The following is a 13,450-nucleotide window of genomic DNA, read 5'->3' on the forward strand; positions in this document are numbered from 1 at the left end:
TTATTATATGAGATACAGATCAGGCTATCGTTTCTCGGCATTATTATATGATATGTGGATCGAGCCATCGTTCCTTGGTGCGTACTTGCTATATACATGGATCGGGTTGTACATTCCATACCGCTAATAATACATATGTGCTTATGATAATAGAATGATGTATTTGTTACACTGAGCCCCCAAACAGGCCGAGTACAGTACATGACGATAGTATATATGACTTTATTTCATAAGATGCAGGTACAGTAATTTGTTAATTGTTATAATTTTTTCTTGCATCGCTACTTCAGCTATTGTCTCAGTTATGATATGTTATGTTTTATATACTCGGTATATGTATCGTACTGACCCTCTTTCTTCGGAGGGCTGCATTGCATGCCCGCAGGTATAGATATTCATTTTGGGGATCCATCAACTTTGGATTTCCACTCTGCTACATTGGAAGTGCTCCACTATTCTGGAGCCTAGTCTTTGGTGCTGGTCTGCAAATATATGTATTTGTTTATTCAGGGGTACGACGGGGGCCTGTTCCGCCATATATGACCGTACTATTCTTAGAGGTCTTTAGACGTATATATGTGGGTTATTTGTAAGTTTCTTCAGTTATGCCTATACAATATATTATAAAAGCTATTATATTATGATAGCCTTGTCGACTTGCGTGCCCTTTTATAATCTAATGTAAATGAAAGAGGCTACAAGTACATGAAAAAGTTTTTGACCCATTGGGGTTTTTGTGTATAGTATCACATCGCACACGGTTCAACTTAAGTATAGCTGATAGATACGTATAAGAGGGTCCAGGTTGGACCCCAGTCGCGGCCTACGGTATTGGATCGTTACATACTCCCACCAATTTCAATCATAATATGCATAAGAACATTCAACCCATCCCTATCATCACATTGGTTTACAAGATTTTACAAGCGCTAATCCCTGATAACATATGTAAATATCGAAATCATGTGGTGCACTAACTTCTAACTTCAAATTAGTAAGATTTTCCTGAAATAGGGATTGAAGACAAAGGTGTATTGGTTCTTGACACCCACAATAAAATCGAGTCACTTTAGAATAAAGAGAAATCTATGGGTAATAGGGATTTTGGATGCTTTGGAGTCGGGTTGGGGAGGGGGGAGTTGTTCGTATGGGGGAATTAAAAATGACCTAAATTTGGGTGAAAATTGGTTAAAAACCCAATTATCATTTGGGAATTTGAGAGTGGGTCAAACTAAATCAGCCTTATTTGAAATTAGCCGACCTAGTTTTCACAGTTCATGAAGGACACTCGTGAAGATCTCCATGGGCCATCGTCCCCTCCGAGGCATTCAACTTAAAGAGAATTGCAAGAGCTTACCTGAGGGTTCATAGAAGTCTAAACAGTGTATGAAAAGTTTCACAGGTTGTAAACCCAATCATGAACCTTAAGTTGTATATTGTTTTTGCCTTCACACCCCCACACTACGGGACATGGTGCACTACACAATCCATATAGTGGTCCATGGTGAAGAGACTTTAGTCAGTTTTTAAGTTTTTCTCCTTTGCTGGATCATGCAGTCACAAAACACACCGTGATGCTATAAAAAATTCAAAAACAAAATTTAGCTTAACTATTACAAGTATAATCCATGGGTTACCTCCCAAACCGCGCCTGATTTAATGTCGCAGCATGACACAGTTCACTCGACTACTCAGACTTCATCAATCTTCCACATGGGTTGCTTCCCATGAAGTGCATGATTTAACATTGTGGCACGATGCAGATTTCTTGATTACTCAGACTTCATCAAGTTAGAGCTCTTCAACTATCTTTGCCTTTTCCTTTGGTCAATGGTACAACTTCACACACTGGCCACTCACTTTGAACTTGTGTCCATCTTGTGATTTGAGCTCGATTTCACCATGTAGAAATGCTCATGCCATAATGAAAGGGCATGGCCATTTAGACTTCAACTTTCCCAGAACTATAATGAAAGGGCGAGACCATTTTGACTTAGACTTGCCTAGAAAAAACCTAGGTTAGAGTTGAACAACAACACCAAGTCACTAGGGCAAAACTCTCACTTCTGAATACACCGATCATGATATAACTTAATTTATTCTTTATATAGAATTTCTCTCCCACATGCCCATATACGAAACTCATCCATTTCATTGATCTTCTCTAACCTCATATTGGAGGCTTCGTTCTAACTCAGATTCAACTTCTTGAGTGTCTACAATGCCCGGTTCTCTTACTCTACAAGCAAATGACATGCCTTTCCAAACACTAACTGATATGGTGACATACCAATGGGTGTTTTGAAAGCAGTCCGGTCTTCCCATAGTGCATCATCAAGCTTCCTCGACCAGTCAGTTCTGTTTGCATTCACAGACTTGGAAAATATCTCCTTAATTTCCCTGTTGGACACTTCAACTTTCCCGCTTGACTGAGAATAATATAGGGTAGCCACTTTGTGCTTCTTTAAACCATTTTTATCCTGTAGAGTCTAAAATATCTTGTTGTAAAAATGGGACCCCTATCACTGATGATTGGTCTAGGAGTGCCAAATCCGATAAAGATGTTCTTCTTCAGAAAGCCAACCACACTCTTACCCTAATTATTAGCCAAGGTGTTTGTTTTGACCCATTGGGAGACATAGTTGACTATAAGCATAATATACTTCATCCCATATAAACTCAAAAATGGTCCCATGGAGTCAATGCCCCAAACATCAAAGAGCTCAACCTCCAAGATTACATCTAAAACAAGTTTTGGCCCGGATTGATTCCCTCTACATACTCCAAAATATGCTTCTTGCAAAGCTTGAGTAGATTCATCTACCCCCAAACATCGTAAGAGAAATCCATCGAACGATCGCTTGTAAAGTATATTTTTATAATAAAGAAAATGAGGGGCTCATCATCGTATTTCTATCCTTCTTTGAAGGTTTTTTGGTAATATTTCATAACACAAATAATCTATTATTAGTTCTCTCCAATCATCAATTTCAGCCTCCGAAGTGGCGATAACTTGTCGAAATTCTTCTTCATGCTCATCTGGAGGCGGAGTTATCCATTTTTGGCAAACCAACTTGCATTTCATCAGGCGATACTAATGCAGAAGCTAAAGCTGCCAACGCATCAGCCTTTTTATTTTCCTTTCTTAGGACATGTTGAATAGTCACCTCTCCAAGCCATCTTATCATCTTTTGAGCATAATTGCAGTATGAGATTAACTCAAGCTTCTTTACTTCATAATTACCCAAGACTTGATTGATCACCAACTTGAAATCCCCAAAAACCTATAGTTGCAATTGTTTCATATCAATGGCCATTTCAAGCCCAAGTAAGAGTGCTTGATATTCAGCAACATTATTGGAGCAGTATTGTGTTAGAGTGAAGGAGTATAGAAAAACTTCTCCATAGGAAGTGACAAATACCACTCCAGCATCGGCTGCTTCACGATGTGCAGCACCATCAAAATACATCTTCCAAGGTGGCTGAATTTCCACTAGCATTACATCTTCATCAGGTAATTCATCAGATAACTCTCAATTATTCGAAATTGGATGATTGGCTAAGAAATCTGCTAGCACTTGTCCTTTTGCTACCTTCTGAGATATATACACAATTTTAAATTATATAAACTAGAGGTACCACCTTGCTAGTCGATCACTTAAGACAGGCTTGGACATGACAAACTTGATAGGATTCACTTTAGAGACAAGTTGCACAATATGAGCTTGGAAGTAATGCTTCATCTTCTGAATTGAGAATACGAGTGCCAGACATAATTTCTCAATAGGTGAATACATGATCTCTTTTTGTGTCATCATCCTACTCACGTAATATAGGGCATTTTCTTTCCCTTCATTATTTTTTTATGCGAGAAGTGCTCCTACTGACCTTTCTTGTGCTGCAGTATATAAAATCAATGGCTTTCCAGGTATAGGAGGTACAAGTACTGGAGGCTTCATCATATGAGACTTTGTGTTCTCGAAAGCATTAGTACAAGCTTGGTCCCATTCAAAAGGAACATCTTTCTTCATAAGCCGACTGAATGGTTGACATCTCCTAGCTAGATTTGAGATAAACCTCCTAAGGTATGCTAATTTTTCTTGTAAGCTTTTTAACTCATGAATATTTTTTAGCTCAAGCATCTTACAAATAGCATCTATCTTATCTTGGTCAATCTCGATTCCTCGATGTCGAACAATAAAACCAAAAAACTTTCTCGAAGTAACTCCAAAGGTATATTTTAAAGGGTTTATTTTGAGTTGGTATCTTCAAAGTCGTTTGAACACCATTCTTAAATCTTGCAAGTGGTCATCACTCTTTTTTGATTTCACCACTATGTCATCGACATAACACTCAACATTTTTATGAAGCATGTCATCAAAAATATTCTGCATGGCTTATTGATAAGTGGCTCCAGCATTTTTTAAACCAAAAGGCATTACTTTGTAGCAATATATAACTTTAGGAGTGCGAAATGCAGCAAGTTCTTCATCCCTTGGTGCCATGCAAATTTCATTGTATCCATATGAACCATCCATGAAAGAAATTATCTCGTATCCAATCGTGGCATCAATCATAAGCTCAGGGATTGGAAGAGTAAATTCATCCTTAGAGCATGCATTATTAAGATCTCTAAAGTCAACACAAACTCGGATTTGGCCATTCTTCTTTCTTACAGGTACAATACTCAAAAACCATGTAGGATATTTGACTTCACGAATGAAACCTACTTCAATGAGCTTGTTAACTTCAGTTTAGATCAAAGGAACCAGTTCAGGTCTAAAGCAATGTTGAGCTTGTTTAATGGGACGAGTCCCTCATTTCATAGCAAGACGATGAACTACAACTTTAGGGTCTAATCCTGGCATCTCTTTGTAACTCCAAGCAAATACATCCCTAAATTCCATAAGCAACTTAATATATTTCTTATCTTCATCGTATTCTAGTGAAGCACTTACATATATAGGCCTTATATCATCATCAACCCCAAGATTTACTTCATTTAATGAATCAACAATATTCTTTATCCCTTCCTCGAGTTCAGGTGGCGCATCTTAAATATCCTCATCCTCTTGAGGATCACCATCATTAAAAGATACGTGATGGCATGCATGAATATCAATAAACCCATCCTCAATTTTTGTAGATAGTGAAGTACTTTCCTCATCACAAATTGTGATGTGATTTGATGATCCCATACTTTCTTCATCTTTATCTCGCTCCCTAGTGTGAACTATGGTGTGAGTTCTTTCTATCAAGACATTTCCACATGAAACTACAAGTTTTGTTTCTCACCTCAATCAAGAAGGAATCAAACTGGGCAATTCTTGGGAAAATTATGCTCTCAAGCATGTACCCATTCTTCTATCATTCTATAATTTCCTTGGCACTTGTATTTCTTCTTCATTGGTCCCAACCGATCAAACACTGAATTTTTTAGAGTTGATTCGATAAGCCGATCAAATACAGAAACATTAGGCATCGTGCCATTATGTCGATCAAACACAGAAGGCTTCTTATTGAATATCATAGGTTCTTCCACGGGGGTAATGTAGTTGATGCTTATCCTTTTTATATAGATTCAAACAGGCGATAGTTGTTTATAACCCAAGCCTTCATACAATTGCTTGACAATATATCCTCTCTCTATCATCATTCTTTGATTTGGATTTAGGCCATGATTTGCCTTTTCAATAACTTCATTTGGAAGATTCCCTACTTTAAAAGCTTCATTGGGATTGTACCCTGCTTTGACAAACAACTTCTCTACATTTGGGTCAAAACCCTTATTTGTACGCTTTTTAGGAAGTGATTCATATGAATCATGATTTGATGGTCTGACAAATTCTTCTATCATTTTAAGGTAGTTTGATTGTATTAATTTTCTTGATAGGAAATGTCAACTTGCTACTCTACAACTCAGAGAGTGGGATCCTAACCTTGTTTGTTTTGGGACATAGTGAGGAATAGGAATCACTCTCTTACTTGAAGATGCCTCACTTGTCTTAGGTATTTTACTCATATCTGAAGGCATTGTATTCTTTTCAATCATGACCCTCGCATTATCAGGTGCTACATCAACCTTTTTTGTGATATCAACCTTTTTGATTGGTGTTGCATTATCAACTTTGACTTCTTTTGAGACATGATTCTTTAAGTAGAATTTTACATCAGCAAAGTGTGCTTCTATCTCGGTGAAAGGTTCATCATCAACAACTACCTTCTTTTGAACCCTATCTTTAAAGTATTTAAAATATTGATGGTAGGTGGATGGTACCACTTTGTTCTTATGTATCCATGGCCTTCCTAACAAGATATTATATGAGGTTTTTGAGTCGATAACAGGCATCCATGCACTCGAACACATATCTCCCATCGTTATATCTAATTTGACAACGCCAATGATACTCTTCCCCCCAAGATTAAATCCCTGAATCATTAGATAATTTTTAGACAGTTCATTTATTGAGATTCCAAGTTCCTTCACAGTGCGAATAGGGAGAATATTTATCCCATATCTGTCATCCACCATGATCCTATTTACTTTATGTCCACGCACAAAACTTACTATATATAAAGGATGATTATGCAACACTTCCCCTAATAAAAGATCATCTATGAACTTCGCATCACAAGTGTCTACTTCTTCTAAGTGAGACTTGATAGTGCCTTCATGTAATGGAAGTAATGATATCGATGAGTCTTCTCCTGTTGTCTCTTCTTTATCAATGTTACAATATGAGGCCTTGGTATCACAATGAGAAATCTTTTCATAGAACCAACTTGGCAAGAATTCCTCTAATGTCATCGGAGAACGTTGCTTTTGATAGTAATTCCCCTCATCTCTTGACTTCTTTATATTCTTCTTTACCCTTTGAGTTTAAGGTAGTTTATTCATTTTTCTCTTGTCACTTGCTTACTTGACTCTTTTTGCAAGCTCATTTTACAATGTCTTCATCGTGTTACTAAAATCTATCCTTCATCATCAGTATAAGCACTGCAAGACTGATTTTACTCTAGAGGTTTATCTTCTCCTATTACTTCATTCATCAAGGGAAAGAGCGATGATGTGTTAACATCTATCATCTCGAAGTCACAAAATTTAATCATTTTTGTGGTGATGTGTCTAGGACATCGCCATGTATGTTGACAAAGTTGTAAAGAACTATAGGATTGAGTGTACCAAAAGTGACAGAGACTTGATTTGAACTCTCTTTCTCATCTTCAAGCAATATCTTTCCTTCACGGGACAAGTCCATGATCTTTTCCTTAAAGATAAAACACTTTTCAATAGGATGGCCCATCAAACGATGATATTTATAGTAATTTGGATCATTAGTCCTCGCAACTTCATCTAGACACTTCATTTTAGGTAGCTCAAAGAGTTTTAATGCCAGAAGCTCTTCAAAAATTATTGGAACATCTGAGTCCAAGAATGGATACTCTTTTGCCTGCATTTCCTTCAAAGTCAGCTTTCTACCAGCATTATTCTGAAAAGTCATGATCTTCCCCCTTTGATTCTTGCTTAGATTTGTAGACACTTGCAAAGTTATGTCTTTAACATTCATAGACTCCTTATTTCCAAACTTAGGTGTTGATTTTTCTCTTTTCTTTACCTCAATTTTATCTTTTCCCTTGTGAGGCTCATAAATAAGTGGTCCTTAAATTCCGCTTGCAAACATGCTCAACTTCATATCACAAGCACGTATGGATAGTTCTTCAAATGATTTGGGTTTAATACCCTATAGGATATAACGAAGTCCCCAACGCATTTCTTGAATACATATTTCTATTCCGAAAGTTTCACTAAGTCTATCCTTATAATTGAGGCTTACATTTCTCCATCGGTTGATGAACTCGTGACATGTTCATCTTCCCATTGGCATGTATTTGTGAGTTCAACCATGCTCACAGTATGCCTTGTGCTATAGAAACAATTGAGAAATTTATGCTCAAGTTATTTCCAACTATCAATAGAGCCAGCCTCGAGATCCGTATACATTCAAAGACATCTCATTGTAAGGAGCACACAAATTGTTTGAACAGATAATCTTCATATGTTCCAGCATTATTGCAAGTTTCAACAAAATGGACAATGTGTTGTTTTGGATTTCCCTTTCCTTTAAATTGTTGAAATTTTGGAGGTTGATAACCTGCAGGCATCTTCAAAACTTTGATTCTTGAAGTGTATGTCTTTGCATACGTAAATGATGACTTTGAAGAAACGTCATACTTATCTTTGATAGTTCCCATAATGAAGTCCTTCAGTTGATGAATGGAAATTCCTCCTTCAGCAGATATTTACAGCTCATCACCCACATTTATTTTCCTTGCAACTGAATCTCCCTTTTCTTGTATCATCGGACGTTTTCCAGGTGCATGACTTGAGTCCCCCTTCATAATAGTTTTAACTCTGTCCGTCAACTTGACACTTTGATTATCCTAATCTTTTACATATTTTATTAGACCTTCAATTGCCTTTGTCAAACTCGTCAGTTGTTCTTCAATAGTTGAGGCGTTAGTCATCATCTCTTGGATGGCCATTATGGATGATGGAGTAAAGCAAGGATTTTTCTTCAAACTGAAATTTGTCTGAAATAAGTTACGTGGAGTGACTGGAGCAGATCTAGTGATCAAGACATCATCTTCATCTTGAATAGTGCAATTCCTTGTGTTAAAAGGACTAAGTCGAGCCAACATCTTTTCAACAATATCAACTATATTCTCTCCTTCTTCCAATTTATTCGGAAAAAATCTTACCCTCTTTGAAGATGGAAGATCAAAACTAGTAACTGATGCGGACGACACTTGAAGTGCTTGTTGTCCTAGCAAGTTTACACTATTCCTAGTGATGGGTCCCAAACTTCCCATAGTCACATTTAGTATGTTCTCCACCTCAGAGGAAAACTTGGGATCAGTATCCTTAGCAATAATAGACTTGGAGTCAAACTTCTTAGATGCCATTTAAGTATTCTTGAAGTTTGATGATTGATGTAAAGAGATGAGAGGTAGAGATTGTCTCACTGGGAGTGCCAAAATTTGTAAACAACAAATTTTTGAGCCAAGAAAAATAAATAATCAAGATTGGAATATTTGATTTCAAAATATAGTGCGTGTTATAATCTCTATAATAATCCTCTGATTCTTTAAATAATATGAAATATGTTGGACTTGAATTTGATTTACAATCAAGGACTTGAACAGCTTGTCTTGAATCTTCGTCTTCAAATTTGTATTTGAATTATTCGTCACGAACACTTATATGGTTATGACGAGTAATAAATATGAACAAGTATCTTGATCTCAAACTTTTTGATATTTGCCTTCATTCTTGATCTTGAACTTGAATTTGATTACTTGAACTTTGTAGCTTTGTAGAGAATTTATGGTCTTTGATCCACTAGCTTTCTTCTTGCTTCTTGTTTTTGAAAACCTCCCTTCCTGAAAATAATGAGGACCCCTATTTATAGTTGTAGGGAGTGGTATGCTTGTGTGATTTGATTGGTTGGTTTGAACTGACCAATCAGGTTCTTTTGGTGAAGAACTTTAATTTGATTGGTCAAAATATGTCACATATACATGTGACATTATTCTAGTGACTCATTTAATTTAACTTACATTGCCACATAATTTTGACACGTGGCATGATTTTAGTAGCTTATTTAATTTGATTTGTATTACCACATAATTTTGGCACATGACATGATTGTAATGACTCATTTAACTTGACTTGGATTGCCATATAACTTTGACACTTGGTGTGATTTTAGCGGCTCATTTAATTTGATTTGTATTGCCACATAACTTTGACACGTAGTGTGCGTTTAGTGGCTCATTTAATTGGACTTGGATTGCCACATCATTTGGATTATTTTCTTGAATTTAATATAGTCCAAATTAATTTATAAATTTAAATCCAATATAATTTTAATGTTTACATTCATAAATGCCAAATTGTATTCAATTTTCATATATAGAGGAATCAATTTTCCTATATAATTCATATAATATTTATATACCAATTACATATACTGAGACCCCAAAACTCTTCAACAGATAGTGTATGTAATTTCTACAGAAACTGAATTCAACTAGATTGATTAAAACAATTCATTTATACTATTTTCATATGCTAAAAATAAGTTAATATAACATACCACATTTATTGGTAAACAGTATTCATATCATAGTTCAACCACCAATATTATTGAAACTGCAAAAAGGGTAAAGATATCGCATATAAAAATATAATCAAATGAATCAAATCACTGCATACAAACATTAAAATGATCATAAACATGACAAAGAAAATTCACTATTCTTTGATGAACACACCACAAAGAAGAATTCACTACGATGAAAATTTCTAGATAAAACAAAATCAAAATTTTCAAATTAAAATCCAAACCCAAAAAATTAATAACTTGTAAGAAAGGTGTAAGCTCACTATTCTTAGGTGAAGAATCACAATGGTATTACTTTTTGAGAGAAAATCTTGCTCACAGTAGAACTAGAAAGGACAAAGAAAATCGATATTATTTGATGAAGAATCGCAGTGGGTATTAAATTATTTGGGAAAAAATCTTGCTCAAAGTAGAACTATGAAGGAGAAAGAAAGAAGGATTTGTAATCTTTTTAAAAAAAATTTGACTATAGTTGAAGAGAGAGAAAGATGTAAACGTGCTCAAGGTGAAAATGTAAATTTCAAAAAAGGTGACTTAAGGCCCTATGTGGTGACCTAGGACCTAGTTATATGAATTATGCAAGTATGATTTGTAATGATGAAAGAAAAATACTAACATTACAATTATGTTATGGAAAGAGTTATTCTATGAATTATGAAGTTATGAACAAGTTATGGTATATGGTAAGTATGTTTACTATGTTATGTATTTCGTGGGATTTGACCTATCACCAAGTGGACTTGAGGTGGGGGACCTACCAAAAGCCTTAGTAGTAGCATCAAGTATCTTAACCTACATGCCACTGTAGGTTTGTCTTTTTGTCCTAGATAGTGGATCAACATATAGTGCATGTACATGACCCGCCTAGCGAGGAGAGTCTACCTTGACAAGTAGATTCCCCTTTCTTCCGTTGTATGGAGAGACATCAAAATTTATGTTATAGCTTGCATGGTCTTATTGTTGGTTATGGTTCTATCCCACATATATAAGAACTCTTATGTACTTTCAGGATTTCAACTATGTCATTCAAATGATTTGATTATTATAATTATTTCATGACTTTACTTATCTCATCTTACCATGCACTTTACTTGATCATTGTATCTTATAATTTATATTATATGTCATACCCTTATACTTCATACATTCAAAAGTACTAATGCATATTTGGTGCCTATATTGTCTTATAATATAGGGTTTAAGGATCACATTCCCATGCATGACTAGTAGAGCTTATTCCGGCAAAGTTTTGATGAGTCTTCAACCATCGAGGACTAGTTATGAGTCATTTGTTTTCCTTTCAAGGACCTTGTTATATTTTATTTAAGGGTAAGCTAGGGACATATCTTAGCCTCTGCCATTGTCATGTAGTAGAGGAATTTGTTTGACCTATGTCATGGAATTTATGTAGTTAAGTTACTCTTCTTTCTACGATCACGTTTTGACTTTTCTTATATTATATTCCACACATACTTTACCTTATGTATGTTTTATGATATGTCAAAAGGCTTTGTTGGATCCCCTTTGAGGTTTCGATCACCGTGTTATGACTAGGACCTATGTCGGTTCATGACATACTTGGTATCAGAGCATGATTTAAGATGTCCTAGGGTGCCCAACTTGCCGCGTTAAGTAGAGTCTTATTCATGGTCGTAAAGCATGCCACATCTATGAATAAGAGGCTATAAAGAATTTTAGGAAATTCTCACTTCTTTCATAGTCTATGTCGTGCTATAGTGTTTACCCTAAGACTTTCTTTCCCTAAAGATCTTCCTTTGCAATTTTTAGAAAATACATCCAATAAGACCACCTTTACCAAGGAGAATTAATTCTAATGAAGCTCAAGCTATTATGGCTCCTCAAGATAATGGTTCCCTTTTCGACCAAGTGACTAATGCAGAATTTCGGACTGCTATTTCTATGTTAGCCCATGTAGTGGCTAACCAAGGGGTTGCGGATCCTCCTAATGTTCCTACTTTGGCTTCAAAGGTAAGGGATTTTGCAAGGATGAACCCTCTGGAGTTTCATGGCTCAAAATTTGATGAGGATCCTCAAGAATTCATTGATGAGGTTTATAAGATAATTAGTATTATGGGGGTATCATTGGAAGAGAAAGCAGAGTTGGCGGCTTACCAACTCAAGAGTGTGGCCCAAATATGGTATACTCAAACCTATTCAATGGGAAGCCTTCAAACTTGATTTCCTTGATCATTTTTTCCCTCTTAAGCTAAGGTAATCTAAAGTGTTGAATTTCATCAATTTTTGATAAGGCAACATGGGAATGAGGGATTATGCCCTTAAGTTCACTAATCTCTCCAAGTATGCTCCTTCATCGGTTGCCAATCTACGTTCTTGAATATGTCAATTCATATAGGGGTATTCGACATAGTTTCTAAGGAATGCCATACCACCATGCTTATCAAGGAAATGGACATATCTTGGTTTATCACTTTCCCTGAACAAATTAAGGGAGAGAAGCTCAAAGAGATAAGGATTAGAGATTCCAAGAGAGCCCGGTAGGAAGGTGGGTTCTCAAATGCTAAGTCCGGTGGTAGTAGTTTCCATTCTCAACAAGGCCAAAGTTTGGGAAAGAAGTATGAAAATCATAGGGTGTCATACCCTAAGGCTCAAGGAGGAGGTGTGAATGCTACTAACCCTTTATTTCCCAATGTGCAAAATGCGGGAAGAATCATGGAGAGAGATGTTTAATGGGAATGGGTGCTTCCTTTGGATGTGAGAAAATGGGAAATAGGCAATTCGAATGCACTCATGTTACAGACAAAGGTAGAGAAGCTCGTCCTTAAGGCCAAGTTTCTCAAGGTGGCCAAGCTCCACAAGGTGCCCAAGCTCAACCTAAGAGTGGTCAACGCAATAACTAATTTTATGCTCTTCATGGTAGGTAAGAGGTGGAGGGGGATCCCTATGTTATTAATGGTATGTTACGAGTGTTATGTCGAGGGTCAAAATTAGGTGTCAACAATGGGTCTTTCACTATGATGTTTATACCTTGCTTTGTCCGAATGTAAATTTGTCTTTTTTTACTCCTTATATGGCTATGAGGTTTGGTGTTATCCCCAAAATATCAGTGGAGACTTTTTTCGTTTATACTCTCGTAATTGAGTTGGTTATGGCTAAAAGAGTCTATAGAAACTGTCCCGTGTCAGTTTTGCATAAAGTTATCCCGTGTAATCTTGTTGAAGTTGACATGAGTGATTTTGACATCATTCTTGGTATGGATTATTTACATACCTCTTATGCAACAATCG

Source organism: Solanum dulcamara, chromosome 6 (assembly GCF_947179165.1).
Source record: "Solanum dulcamara chromosome 6, daSolDulc1.2, whole genome shotgun sequence".
NCBI classification, from domain to species: Eukaryota; Viridiplantae; Streptophyta; class Magnoliopsida; order Solanales; family Solanaceae; genus Solanum; species Solanum dulcamara.